Source organism: Pelecanus crispus, chromosome 14, assembly GCF_030463565.1.
Source record: "Pelecanus crispus isolate bPelCri1 chromosome 14, bPelCri1.pri, whole genome shotgun sequence".
NCBI lineage: Eukaryota > Metazoa > Chordata > Aves > Pelecaniformes > Pelecanidae > Pelecanus > Pelecanus crispus.
The window spans coordinates 1923670-1936212 of record NC_134656.1 but is presented as its reverse complement, the minus strand read 5'-3'; the positions used below and the strand labels follow the sequence as shown (position 1 = coordinate 1936212).

Here is a 12543-nt window from a genome sequence, read left to right as displayed (position 1 = left end):
TCAGGGTAACTCCAGTCCCTGATGGACCCGAACTAGAGCAGAACTTTAAAAAAAAAAAAAAAAAGTACTGCTTCAATTCCCTGGGCGGATACCAGACGATTTCACAAGGATCCCGTATGCCCTTTGTAAGAGCACATGAACACTCGTTAATTTTATTTCCCTTCTACCCGCCCTTATCACAGCGTCACATCTCCCAAAGACACACTGCCATGCTCCAGTATCTGAACAAGATCTTGACACGACCCATTTCGTCTGCTGACCCCCCTTTTCGTACTTCTAAACATCAGGAGCAGGACTGCCAACTTTCTTGCTGACCTCGTAACTCCAGAGAAGAAAAATTAAGACATTTCTTAACATTTTTAAAAACAAATTCCCTTAATTGCACACCATCGAGTAACCACAGATGCAACCTGAAATTATAGATATCTTGCTTGGTGCAATCTAGTCTTGGTAGAATGAATTTCCTGAACTCGGCATCTTCTAGATTGCTGCAGACACCATCACTAGTCGCTGCCCACAAAAACACCCGGAGTTAGGCTTCCCAAGTCCCCCTCCTCACTACAAAAAGCTTTAAACCCAATTATGTTTTTACAGTAAGTGTCCCTAAATCCTCCTGCCATGAGAAGCAGAATCATAAGGAAAATTCTTTAACGACCAACCCAGTCTCGGCACAGGCCCATATTACATGCCACGCACTGGAACTGTGACACAAAAATTACAAACTATTTCTGAGCATAAATAAAATTGCTAAGATATTACCATCACAGTGACAGAAAATTCCATTAAGACATAAAATATGTAATGACAGATGGAAGGGAAAAGAATAGTTTCATTTGAAATACAGCCAAAAATTTAAATTTAAAGGGGAAAAGCAAACAGAAAACCAATGCAAGTTTCTACTTTTTGTAACTGCATAATTGGCTACTGTAATGATAACAGCAAGCTTTGGAGTTTTCCTATCTGCACTGCAAAATATTATCAACGTACAGCTCCTATATATTCACCTTTTCTACAGATTGTCCTGTAAAAGCCACAAACGTTCCAGAATCCCGACCACTGCCACCTAACGCAACTTTAGTAAGACACAGATGAAACCAAGCAAGGACGGTGAAGCCCCGTGTGACAAAAGCAAAAGCAGGATGATCTAAGTCAGTGTTCCTAGAGCAAGCAGTTTAAAAAATGGTTCTTATCGGATATATACATATATATTCTCAGAGGGAAGAGGAAGCCCAGAAGGCAAGCGGAGGAAGTGTGGGGTGCTGGCTGGATCTCTGGTTTGTGCTCTTCTATCAACTTCTCCACACTGGCATTAAGATACTGCCCGTCGCTGCAGTCAGACCTAAAGAACTATTTACTTGCATCATTCATCTATCAGAAGCCATCAGAGCATCACAAAAATCCCAGTTCATGAAAATACACTCCCGATGGCTCATTTCGTGCTGCTGCGCTAAATTTTTCAAACAGAACTATGTATCATGTCATGGAAAAACAAACTCGTTCTTTACCAGTGCCTTGATAAGAGGGAACTAAATGCCACTGGGGTTTTGTTTGCTCAACCATTCACCCAACAAAGTTCAGGCCACGGTACTGAAGTATATTAAAAAGAAAAAAATTCATCGAAAAACTCAATTCTTGTTACAAAATCCTTGAGCAGATTACAAAAGAGGAGATAGCAGCTGCTACTTTAAATTTACTCGGGCCTGGAAGACTCATTCTGTTTGCATGGGAGCTACCGTACCGCTGCGCACCACGCACCTTCCATTTTCTTCTACCGATGCCTGCAGAAGAAGATGAAAAACTTGCGCCCAGAAGAAAAACGTACTGAAATCTTACAGTTGGCCCTACAACAGGCTGGCACTGAAAGCGTTCCAGCATTACTGAAGAAGGCAGAAAAGGACTTTAAAAAGGCACATTTTATTGCAATGCAGATATAAGGTAAGTGCAATTAGGAGAATTTGCCAGGACGGAAGAAATTTGAACATATGCTAAAGCAACCTTATTCACATTCTCCCGAGAAAAACCTACACATCAACAATGCACTGAAAACCCCGCAATCTACCACCAACAATTACTATTATTTAGCTAGTCTATCCACACACACAAAAAAAAAAGTTACTTTTTTTGGTAGCTACTATCTCTTCATTAAAAATATTTAAACAATCTTTTGAGGCACTTTCGTTCTGGAATGCAGTTCTTTGGTATCAGTTTACACTGCTTGAAGTAGGAAACAAACTGCCTCCGAAGCAAAAACATGTACTTTCTAACAACAGTGCTTCGTATGTTTTTGTGGATTAAGAAAATACATTAACTCAACTCCTAAGTAAATCTTAAGATATAGCACCATTCAAACTCCTGCTCCTGTCTTTCAAGATTAAAAGCAGTCACTGGTTAACCAGCCAGCATCAACACATAGTAGCTGACATAGTAACAAAACCATAAGGATAAAAAAATACATCGAAACAATGGTAGGAATTCACAAACAGCTCCTGAGAGATTACAAGCATTGGCATCTGCTGGCAGCATACGCTGACCAGGTGCACCAAGATCACTCCTCAACTTCCTTTTTATCCTCCAAGTCTTTTCTTTTGCAAATGTCTAATCGCTCACCAAATCATTCTGAAAGTGTGGAAGAGCTTTGATGGCCAGGACAGGTAGGTAGAGAGTTAAATATGCAAAAAACATTGACGTGGACCCTTCTAAACCAATATCGGTTAATTCAAATTACTCCAATTACTGGAGCACAGGGAAAAGAACCTTTTCACGTTAAGAAAAACCAGCGCAACACTTTGCTTTGGTCCTCAGCGTTAGGCACGTTCCTCATCCCTCCCTCCGTACCTGGCCACGACCCATCTGTCTCACGGCACAGGTGGCCACAGGACCAATTCCCGAGACCGTGGACCGGCCCGCTGCAGCCCTCTGTGCCATCTGCTTACAGGCTGGGGTCACCTCACGGAAACCGAGCCACTCGCCAAACTGCATACACCCGCTCCTCGAAAAGGTCTTTTCCTCAGACTAGCGGAGAGCGACAGAAGAGCCAGATCTTCCTAGGCAGAGGCAATCCCTCTCTACCGCTGCTTCGGTTTCTACCCAGGCAGGTAAATCTGGAGGAGAAGAGAGGCTGTGAGCAGAGCTGCGGCAGAGCCCCGAGCCAGAACACAAGCGGCGAAGCCAAACAAGGAGGACTTGCACGGCTCGAGATCAAACTGTGAAGGAAATCAGGCAGTGTATTAAAATTACCTTAAATGAATCCCCAGGCTTGACGGGAGAGCAGTGAAAATGCCAGCAGATGCCATTTTGCGTGCTCTGGGGAGGAACTGGCGCTCAGTCCTATGTACAAGCTTTGCAGAAGAGTTCTGCCAACCCCTTCCCAAACATACAGAAAAAATATTTTTACCTGGTTATTAACATTAGTCATACTTAAAAAGGAGAAAATGCTGGCAAACTGATCAAAAGAGGGAAATATGGCGCTTATCACAGGCCAGTTGCAGCACCGTTACTGTAAGTTAAGTCATTTAACAGACAAGAGAGGATTTGCAGAACCACTTCCCATTCTTAAATTGTGCCCACTTCCCCAGAGAGGATATTCTGGCAACTGAATTCATAAAGTCGAAGAAGGAGTCGTATCAGCAACTTTTTACATTTAACCTGAACATGACTTCTTAAGAGTAATCCTGTTAGGCTTCCATTACCGTTCACTATCAAAACGCTCAAACGCAGACAAAAATCGTTCCTGAAGCTCACAAAGAGAAGAAATATGACGATTAACAACGTCATTGCTGACAACTACCACCTCCCTCACAGCATACCCTGCAAATTAGCCCCAAGGCCCCAAAATCAGCGCTCATACTGTCAGGTTCCCAAGTCATATCCTGGTACCACTCAATTTTTTCCGAAGCATGAAGATCCAGAGAACACCGCTGACTGTATGGATGCCTTCCTACGGCAAGATAAGGAAAGCTTGGCCGCGGCACAGCTGGACTTCGACCCCTGCTCTGATCCTCCGCTGCAAAACGAGCTCCGGCAGGCTCCAACCATCTTGGGTAACTCCGTAACTGATGGCAGGCTGGTGACTGCACCACCTCAGCCACAAACCACACCAACTTACTGCAATCCTGCTGCAAAACAAGACAACCACCAACCGACCAGGCGGCAGACCGCTCGCATTTAGGAAAGACTGAAAAGAGTGCTTCTGCTTCTTGGGAATAATCAACACGGACACAAGGTCTACCCTACGAGACAAAACATACTACAAAGACATTACTTTTTTCAGACACTCGCTGATAAAAGATGGTTAAATATAGCGCACGGCTACCCTGTGGAGCTGGGAAATCTCTATTTTGGTTTCACCAGTACTTTGTACCTACAGCCCGCAATTTATCAATAACAGACATGAAAAATTTAGGAGGAACGTGACCACGTTGCAGCATCTCCCCTTTCATTTAAATGCCGTGGACAATCACCGAGATGAAATAAAGGAGGGAGGGAAAGAAGCATTTATTTATGCTTATAAAAAGCTGTTTGACCGAAAACCTTATCTCCAAACTCAGGGTTGTCTGTTATCTACCACACAGATTCTGCACGGTCAGCATCATGGCAAGTTTCTCTGAAGTCCTTACAGCACAGCAAGAAAACCACAGGAAGCTGCTCAATAAAAATAAACTTCATCCTAAACTCTATATATTGAAGTCAATTTGTCTTCGACTCCAGCTTTTGCTTCCCCTCTTCTCTCCCTCCCAGAGCACAGCGTACTTGAATTATTAGAGCTAATTCATTAATGCAAATGAATTCGGCATCTATTTCTCGGGATCTCTTAGTCAGATTAGGACTCTATCATTTTCTATCAAAAGCAAACAAAAATGCAAACACTGATCCTAAGCAGCCTGAAACCAACAGATGCCTTAGAACTTGAAAACGCCGCTACTGAAATTGCGGTCAAAAGAATAAATTCCACTTAAAGGTGGCTGCTCCTATCCAAGAATTTAAATAGGCACAATCCTGACGCATTTCGAAAGGAAATCCTTTCAGATTTGCATACTTTTGATAGCTTAATTTACCCAACGAAATGGGTGAACCACCACCGGTCAGCCACTGGGTGAACGCGGCCTACAAGTTTTTGCTTCAATAGCAGCAAACTAAGACGGTACATAAACACACACGAAACATTCCCATTTGCTCCAGATAAGCTGGCATGAGAACATTAGGCAGGCATCGGCTAGGGGAATTCTATTATTTCATGCCGCCGTAAGATGATGTACCCAATTTATGCCATTTCCTTAAGCTTTACCGCAGGGGAGAGAATATTAAGCGCACACAGCTCTACAGCAACGTCTCACAGCACATGAAAAAATGAACACCCCCATAAAAACAAACCTAAAAAAAGATAAAAACGTTTGGCTTTCCTTTCCGTGTCATACGGATGGCTTTCACCTTGCTCTCCGGGGGAGAAATGGCTCCGTGGCTGTAATGTAACCCGGTAATAAAGTCAACGGCTTTGTGTCACTCCGTGCGGAGCAGCGAGATATTGATAAAGCATAAAAGCAAGAGCGAGGCGCTATCGGTGAATCCGCTGCCTCCGTTTCGTCCGGTCGCATTCCCTATCCCCAGAATTACCTGACCGGAATTCTTAATTCAAGAACCAGAAGACACTGCACAAATAAAAAAGAATTATGCTGCCTTGGCAAGTTTCTCGTTATAAAGGCTGGATTTACTTCCCGTTGCTAACACGTCATTCATTAAGCACATAATAATCTGAGTGGTTACAGAATTTTTTTTTTTTTTTTTTTTTAAATTAAGCAGCACAATGCAAGGAAAGGGAAAGCAAAAATCCTCCCGCATTCCTCCGGCGAAAAGGTGATTCCTCCGTGCATCACGCCTCACGCGCAACACCCATGACTTTCATTTGGATTTCACCTTTCCAGGCCTTTTCTTTGGGGGTTTTTTGGGTTTTTTATTTTTTTGTCCCCCCCCCTCATCCTTTACAGCTCGGGGGCAGAGGACGCGGCCCCCAAGCCCCCCTGAGCGCGGTGCCGGGGCTGGGGGAGGGCAGCGGGGACTCCCACCCGCCGGCCCGCCCCGCAGAGCCGCCGGCGCCCCCCGCCCCCCCCACCCCTCACGGCCTTCCCGCCCGCCCCCCCCCGCCTCCATCTTGGCCTCCACCCGCGGCCCGGGCCCGGCGACCGCCAGCGCCGCGCTCACCTGGGCCCCGGGGCGAGCGGGGGCCGGGAGCCCCGGGCGGGGGCGGCCCCAGGGTGCGGGGGCGGGCGGGGGGGGGCGGCTCCTCGCGGCGCGGAGCGGCCGCCGGTCGCGGCGGCGATGCCTCAGCCGCTGCCGGACACCGAGCGGGACCCGGCGACGCCGACGGCGGGCGGAGCCAGCGCACTGCGCCTGCGCGCCGCCCACGCCCACCACCCCCCCCCCACCCCCCGCACCCCCCCCGCGGGGCGCGGGCCCGCAGCGCCCCGTGCGTGTTCGTGGGTGCGCGGAGCACGCGGCGTGGGGGGGCGAGGGGAGGGGGCGCGTAAAAGCGGGGAGAGCGTGGTTAAAAAAATGGAGCTTCCGTGACCGGGAATCGAACCCGGGCCGCGGCGGTGAGAGCGCCGAATCCTAACCACTAGACCACCAGGGAGCGGCGGGGGACGGCTCCCGCCCGCCGCAGATCGCGCGTGGCCGCCGAGGAGGGGGGGGCGGGGGTGGGGAGGGAGCGGGCGGGGGGGGGCTGCGGGGGCGGGGGGCTGCAAGGGCTGGCCAGGGGTTGGGGGCTGCAGGGGCTGGGCAGGGGCGGAGGGCTGCAGGGGCTGGGGGCGGCAGGGGCTGGGGAAGGGCTGGGTTTGGGCAGGGGTTGGGGGCTGCAGGGGCTGGGCAGGGGCGGGGGGCTGCAAGGGCTGGGCAGGGGCGGGGGGGCTGCAAGGGCTGGGCAGGGGCTGGGGGCGGCAGGGGCTGGGGGCTGCAGGGGCTGGGCAGGTGCGGGGGGCTGCAGGGGCTGGGCAGGGGCTGGGCAGGTGCGGGGGGCTGCAGGGGCTGGGCAGGGGTTGGGGGCTGCAGGGGCTGGGCAGGGGCGGGGGGCTGCAGGGGCTGGGCAGGGGCTGGGCAGGGGCTGGGGGCTGCAGGGGCGGGGGGCTGCAGGGGCTGGGCAGGGGCTGGGGGCTGCAGGGGCGGGGGGCTGCAGGGGCGGGGGGCTGCAGGGGCTGGGCAGGGGCTGGGGGCGGCAGGGGCTGGGGGCTGCAGGGGCTGGGCAGGGGCTGGGCAGGGTTTGGGGGCTGCAGGGGCTGGGCAGGGGCGGAGGGCTGCAGGGGCTGGGGGCTGCAGGGGCTGGGCAGGGGCGGGGGGCTGCAGGGGCTGGGCAGGGGCTGGGCAGGGGCTGGGGGCTGCAGGGGCGGAGGGCTGCAGGGGCTGGGCAGGGGCGGAGGGCTGCAGGGGCTGGGGGCTGCAGGGGCTGGGCAGGGGCGGGGGGCTGCAGGGGCTGGGCAGGGGCTGGGGGCTGCAGGGGCTGGGGGCTGCAGGGGCTGGGCAGGGGCGGAGGGCTGCAGGGGCTGGGCAGGGGCTGGGGAAGGGCTGGGAGTGGGCAGGGGCGGGGGGCTGCAGCGGGGCTGGGGAAGGGGAGGGGGTGGGCAAGGGCTGGGGGCGACAGGGGCTGGGGAAGTGCTGGGAGCTGGCAGGGGGTGGGCAAGGGCTGAGGAAGGGCAGGGGGTGGGGGCTGCAGTGGCGCTGGGGGCTGCAAGCGGGGCAGGGGGTGGGCAGGGACTGGGGCTGGGGCTGCAGCGGGGCTGGGCAGGGGGTGGGCAGGGACTGGGGCTGGGGGCTGCAGCGGGGCTGGGCAGGGGGTGGGCAAGGGCTGGGGCTGGGGGCTGCAGCGGGGCTGGGCAGGGGGTGGGCAGGGACTGGGGCTGGGGGCTGCAGCGGGGCTGGGGGTGGGCAAGGGCTGGGCAGGGACTGGGGCTGGGGCTGGAGCTGGGCAGGGGCTGGGCGGGGGACAGGACCCTCACATCACCTTTGGGCTGCAGACCGGGGATTTTGCTGCTTTTGCAGCCGGGGTCCGGGGCGTTCGGCCCCCGCGCTCAGGCGCACCCAGCCTGGGGTTTCGGTCAGGTTTGTGCAGCACCTTCACCCTGCTGCGCCTTTGCTCGGGGTGCTGCACCCAGCCGGCCGCCTGCACGCCGCCGGCGGGCCGCCAGCTCTCGCTGCCCCAGGAGCACGGTGCTGAGCCAGTTCCTTCTAACGAACAAACGAGCGCTTACAATTAGAGGAAAACAGGGGAAAACAGGGTTTTTCGAAGCACAAGAGTCTGAGTGTTTTTCCCAATTGCTCAAGTTTCCTGGCGCTCTTGGCCGCTCCCTGGGGAACGCTGCTGTTTCCCACCGGCGGGCAAAAGCCCGGCTTCCCCGCCAACCCAGCGCATCCCGGAGCGGGCGACCCCGGTGCCGGTGCGGGAACGCTGCCCGGGCTCCGCAGCGCACCCCGGCATGGCCCCGCCGGCGTTGTCACCTCCCCGCACGGCTCCAGCGGCCTTTCCCGTCTGCTGCCTCTGACTCAACGTTTTAAAGAAATGAAGGATGATAAATCCCATTTGCCAAACGGAGTCATCGCCGTTAATCACGCACCCACGCCCTCTCCTCGCTCCAGCCCCGGCTTCCTTCGGCAGCTGCTGAGTCCCCGCTCCCAGCTCCGGCACTGATGCTCCCGAGGCCAGCCGGTGCCTCTCCCTCTCCAAAACACCGGCGACGCGCGGGGCTCCCCAGCGCTGACCTCGCACCTCGGACCGTGCGCGGAGTCTGCACCCAAGAAGAGATGCCGAGCCCACAAAGAGATGCTGAGCCCACGAAGAGACGCCGAACCCACCCCGGCACCCACGCAGGGCCAGCCCAGGCCGCTCGCACCCGCAGGGATGCAGGGAGCTGGCCCCGGGGCTAGGAGCCCTGGGCCAGCGCTGGGCTCTGGGCGCTGGCCGCTCCAGGTGCAGGCTGCCAGCCGCCGGAGCAGTTCATAGAATCATGGAATCGTTTAGGTTGGAAAAGACCTTTAAGATCCTCCAGCCCAACCATTAACCTGACCCTGCCAAGTTGTGCAACCCCTCTCGGGAGCATAAATGTCAAATTCCTCAAAACACTTGCCACGGTTTCGGCTGAGGATCGGGACGCGGTGCCAGCACAGAAAAATGATTCCCTCTAGCTTTTCGCAATCAGCTGCTTTTTGATTCTGCTGTTTATCTGCTGGTTCCCGCTCCGTGGGATGGCGCAATCCGGCTTCCCCCCACCTTCGACGCTCCCAATGAAGCCCTCGCACCTCACGCTCAAGCCGTCCCATTTTCGGGCGTGGGTGCTCACCCTCTCCTTTAAAGCTCTGCAGGTTCCCTTTTGATGGCCCAGGTTTTCCCCTGCCCTGCACTGGACTTCCCCAACCTCTCCTTTCCAAGCCAGGCAATTACAGTGCACGAACCGAGAGCAAGGGCCGGGGACGCCACGCTGCCCGGCCACCACGTCGCTTCGGGGTTTAGGAAATTCCCAGTGACGCAGGAGCGAGGGGGTCTGTGCTTTGCTGGGATGAAGGCTCCCATCCTCTTCCGCACGGGCAGGAAACATCCCAAATCCCCTGGGAAGTTTTCATGTCAAGCCAGGAGGGTGAGCCTGTCCCTTGGGTGCTTGCTGGCAGGGGACGATGACCGCCAGGTCTCTTTCAGGTGCCAGCACACCCCAAAATGTGGCTCCGGGCTTCCTCGGGAGCGCCTGCTCCTCTCCCTTCCCCGGTGAATCTCAGCTCCCACCCGTTTGCCGCGTGCTCGCCCAGCGACGGACCCAAATTACCCCCCTGACCCTTCCAGCAGAGCAGCCGAGGCCGGCAGCGGGACCCGGCAGTGCAGACGCTGCTGCATGAGCACCCAGCTTGGGAACGCGTGGGGATGGGGCCGCCTGCGTCACCCGGCGCCGCGCTTCGCACCACGGAGCCGGCAGAGCCGAACCATGGCAGCGGGGGGTGCGGGGAGAGACCAGCATCCCTCCGGGGAGGCAGCACCGGCGGCACGGCCGGGGGAAAAGCCTCTGTCAGCCACCGCGTCCCCGGTCGATGTGATACAAAAACTCGCAGATACTATTCTTCAAAGTCCGAACCTCTCCTCAAGAGGAAACGGAGTCTTCAGAAAGTTCCCGAAATAAAACTCAATAGCAACAAAGTTACTATTAAGCAGGCATTCTTTATTACAGCGCTGGGCAGCACTGGGGATCGCTCCACCATGAGTGCTCCAACGATTTGGCAAACTTCCAGAGATTTTATACTATCAAGTTATCCATATTCATATGATTTCTGGGAATTCATCTACATAAACATGAGATTTCTTGGAACTCATTAACATATGCAAATGTCTAATCCGCAGGCGTAGTCATCCTCTTTGGTGGTCTTCAGGGCTCCTCTGGTGGTCTCCAATAGTCTTCTTCACTTGTCTGCTAGTTGAACTTTTGGGCTTCCTTTGTCCATTTATGGTCATTCGAATTAGCTCATCAGTCCTTTGGCCTTGGAATGCTACGAGACCAGCTCCTTGAGTGCTTATCTCAGCACGGGGGTCCTGAGTCTATGTTATCAGTGTTTTACACAGGAAGCCTAACAAGCTTGCTCAGGGTCTGTTTTAATCGTGCCAGACAAGGAGTCACATTCTTCGAAATATCTGTCTCAGCAGATAACTAAAACTATCTGAGTCAGGTATTGTCAGAGGTTTAGCCCTTTCAGATGACATCCCCTCAGCATGGACCCCCCCGCCCGGAAACACGGGAGCTGTCAAAAAAGCCAGCAAGTCCTCAGCGATGAGGAAAGCAAAGGAAAACCATGCGGTAACACCAGAGGAGCGGGAAAGAGGAGACGGCGTTTTGGTTGCTGGCTCTGTCGCTGCCTGCGAAGATCCCGACGGAGCTCGCGTTGCCGGCCTCGTTAGCGTAGATTTAATACCGGGATGTTTCGTTTAAGGGAAGCAACAGGAAAAAGAGGGAGGAGAGAGAAGCGACTCTGAAAAAGCTCCAGGACAAGCTCCAGGCTGCGAGGCAGCGGCAGAGCCACGCAGGGACGCCGGCCTGCCCCGCGCAGCAGCTCCGGCGCGCCGAGGCTGCGGGCAGGGGCCGAACAGAAGAGGAACGCTGCTGTCAACGCCTTCTCCCCCGCTTCCAACAGAGCAGGCGGCTGCTCCTGAGGCTGCCGGGGCTTCGTGTGCTCCTCATCCTGGGTTTTTGCAGGGGAGGAAGCCGCGTCCCCCCCCCGTCCTTTGCACGGGACGCTGCAGCCCACAGGCCGGCCCCAAAGGAAACCGGGGGTTTGCACCCGCGAGAGCTGCCAGGAGCACGCTTAGAAACCGGGAAATGACAAAAGAGCTGTCAAGCCTGTAACCAGGAAGGGAAGGCTTCATTAATGTTCCTTCAAAACACCCGGGATCCCTCGCTGGAAGGGACCGGGGAGGTGGAAGCGCATCCCCAGCCCTGGGGCTCTCGCAGGGGAGCTCCCTGCACCCCTCCTCCAGGACTGGGCACCGTACCAACCCCGCTGCTCCTAGACCCGCTTGCAGAGGTGTGGCTTTAACTACGGAAGTAGCAAAACCAAAGAAAAGCCCGAACCCCACAAAACCCAAAACCTCACCACCAAGCAGATGCTTCAAACCCAGGCAGGCATCCTTGCTCTGATAGCACAGCCCGCCGAGCAGCTGCAGAGCTCTGCTGGCCCCTCACAACCTCCCCGCCTGCTCCCCGCTGCCCTTTGATATTTCAGAGAGCAGCTCCCGACTCCGGTCATGCATTCACTGCTCCCCCTGCACCGCGCTGTTTAAATGAGTAGCGACCGCCAGAGCTTCCAAGCAGCCGATTCCCCGAGGTATCGCGCCGCAAAGCCCAGCCAGCGCCACAGCTGCTGCTTTTCCACATTAGAAGCTTCCCCAGGCTCAGCCCCCACGGCCAAGGTTACCGCTGGGACTGCGGTCCCACGCTCCGAGCTCAGGAAAACGGCGCGAGGGAGGCGGAGGCACGCCTGGGTCACCTGCGGCGAAGGGAGCAACACAATGGTCTCGCAGCTCCCCAGCCCGTGGTTGAGCGCAGGTAGGTCTCAGGAGCCAGCCGGTGTTCCGCTTCTTGAAAAGGAAACATCAGACTGTATTTAGTGCATCCCTTCGTGAGAAAGCATCCGGAGAGCCGACGGACAAACAAGCCAGAGGGATAGGACACAATAAAATATTTCAGTTCTTTCTCGCCTCAAGCGGCTGCAGGCAGTTGGTGTTTGCCCGACAAGTTCATAACACGCACCCAAGAGCGGACTTCAGTACCGTGAGACAGAACAAGACAAGAACATCCACCCCATTTTCTCCCAAAGGAATGCTTTATTGACAAGTTTCCTCAGTCTTTATCTGTAAAGAGAAACGGTTCGATAGCCAAGCTCCAGCAGTCCCCGTTTCGCTGGCTCTGCTCCTCGCAGGGAGGCCAGTTTCAGTCAAGCAAGGAGCGCCAGCGACACCCTGCACCCCACCTACTGCCTCGTACATCTGCCTTCCGGCGTTTCATCCTGTCCCCAGGGCTGCAGAGGGAG

General features: G+C 55.1%; 1 non-coding gene across 1 annotated transcript; it reads right to left on the bottom strand.

Moving 5' to 3' along the window:
• Nucleotides 1-6553: 6553 nt before the first annotated feature.
• TRNAE-CUC (transfer RNA glutamic acid (anticodon CUC)) lies at nucleotides 6554-6625 on the bottom strand. The gene has a single exon. It is a non-coding gene; the product is annotated as a tRNA-Glu (tRNA).
• Nucleotides 6626-12543: the final 5918 nt, after the last annotated feature.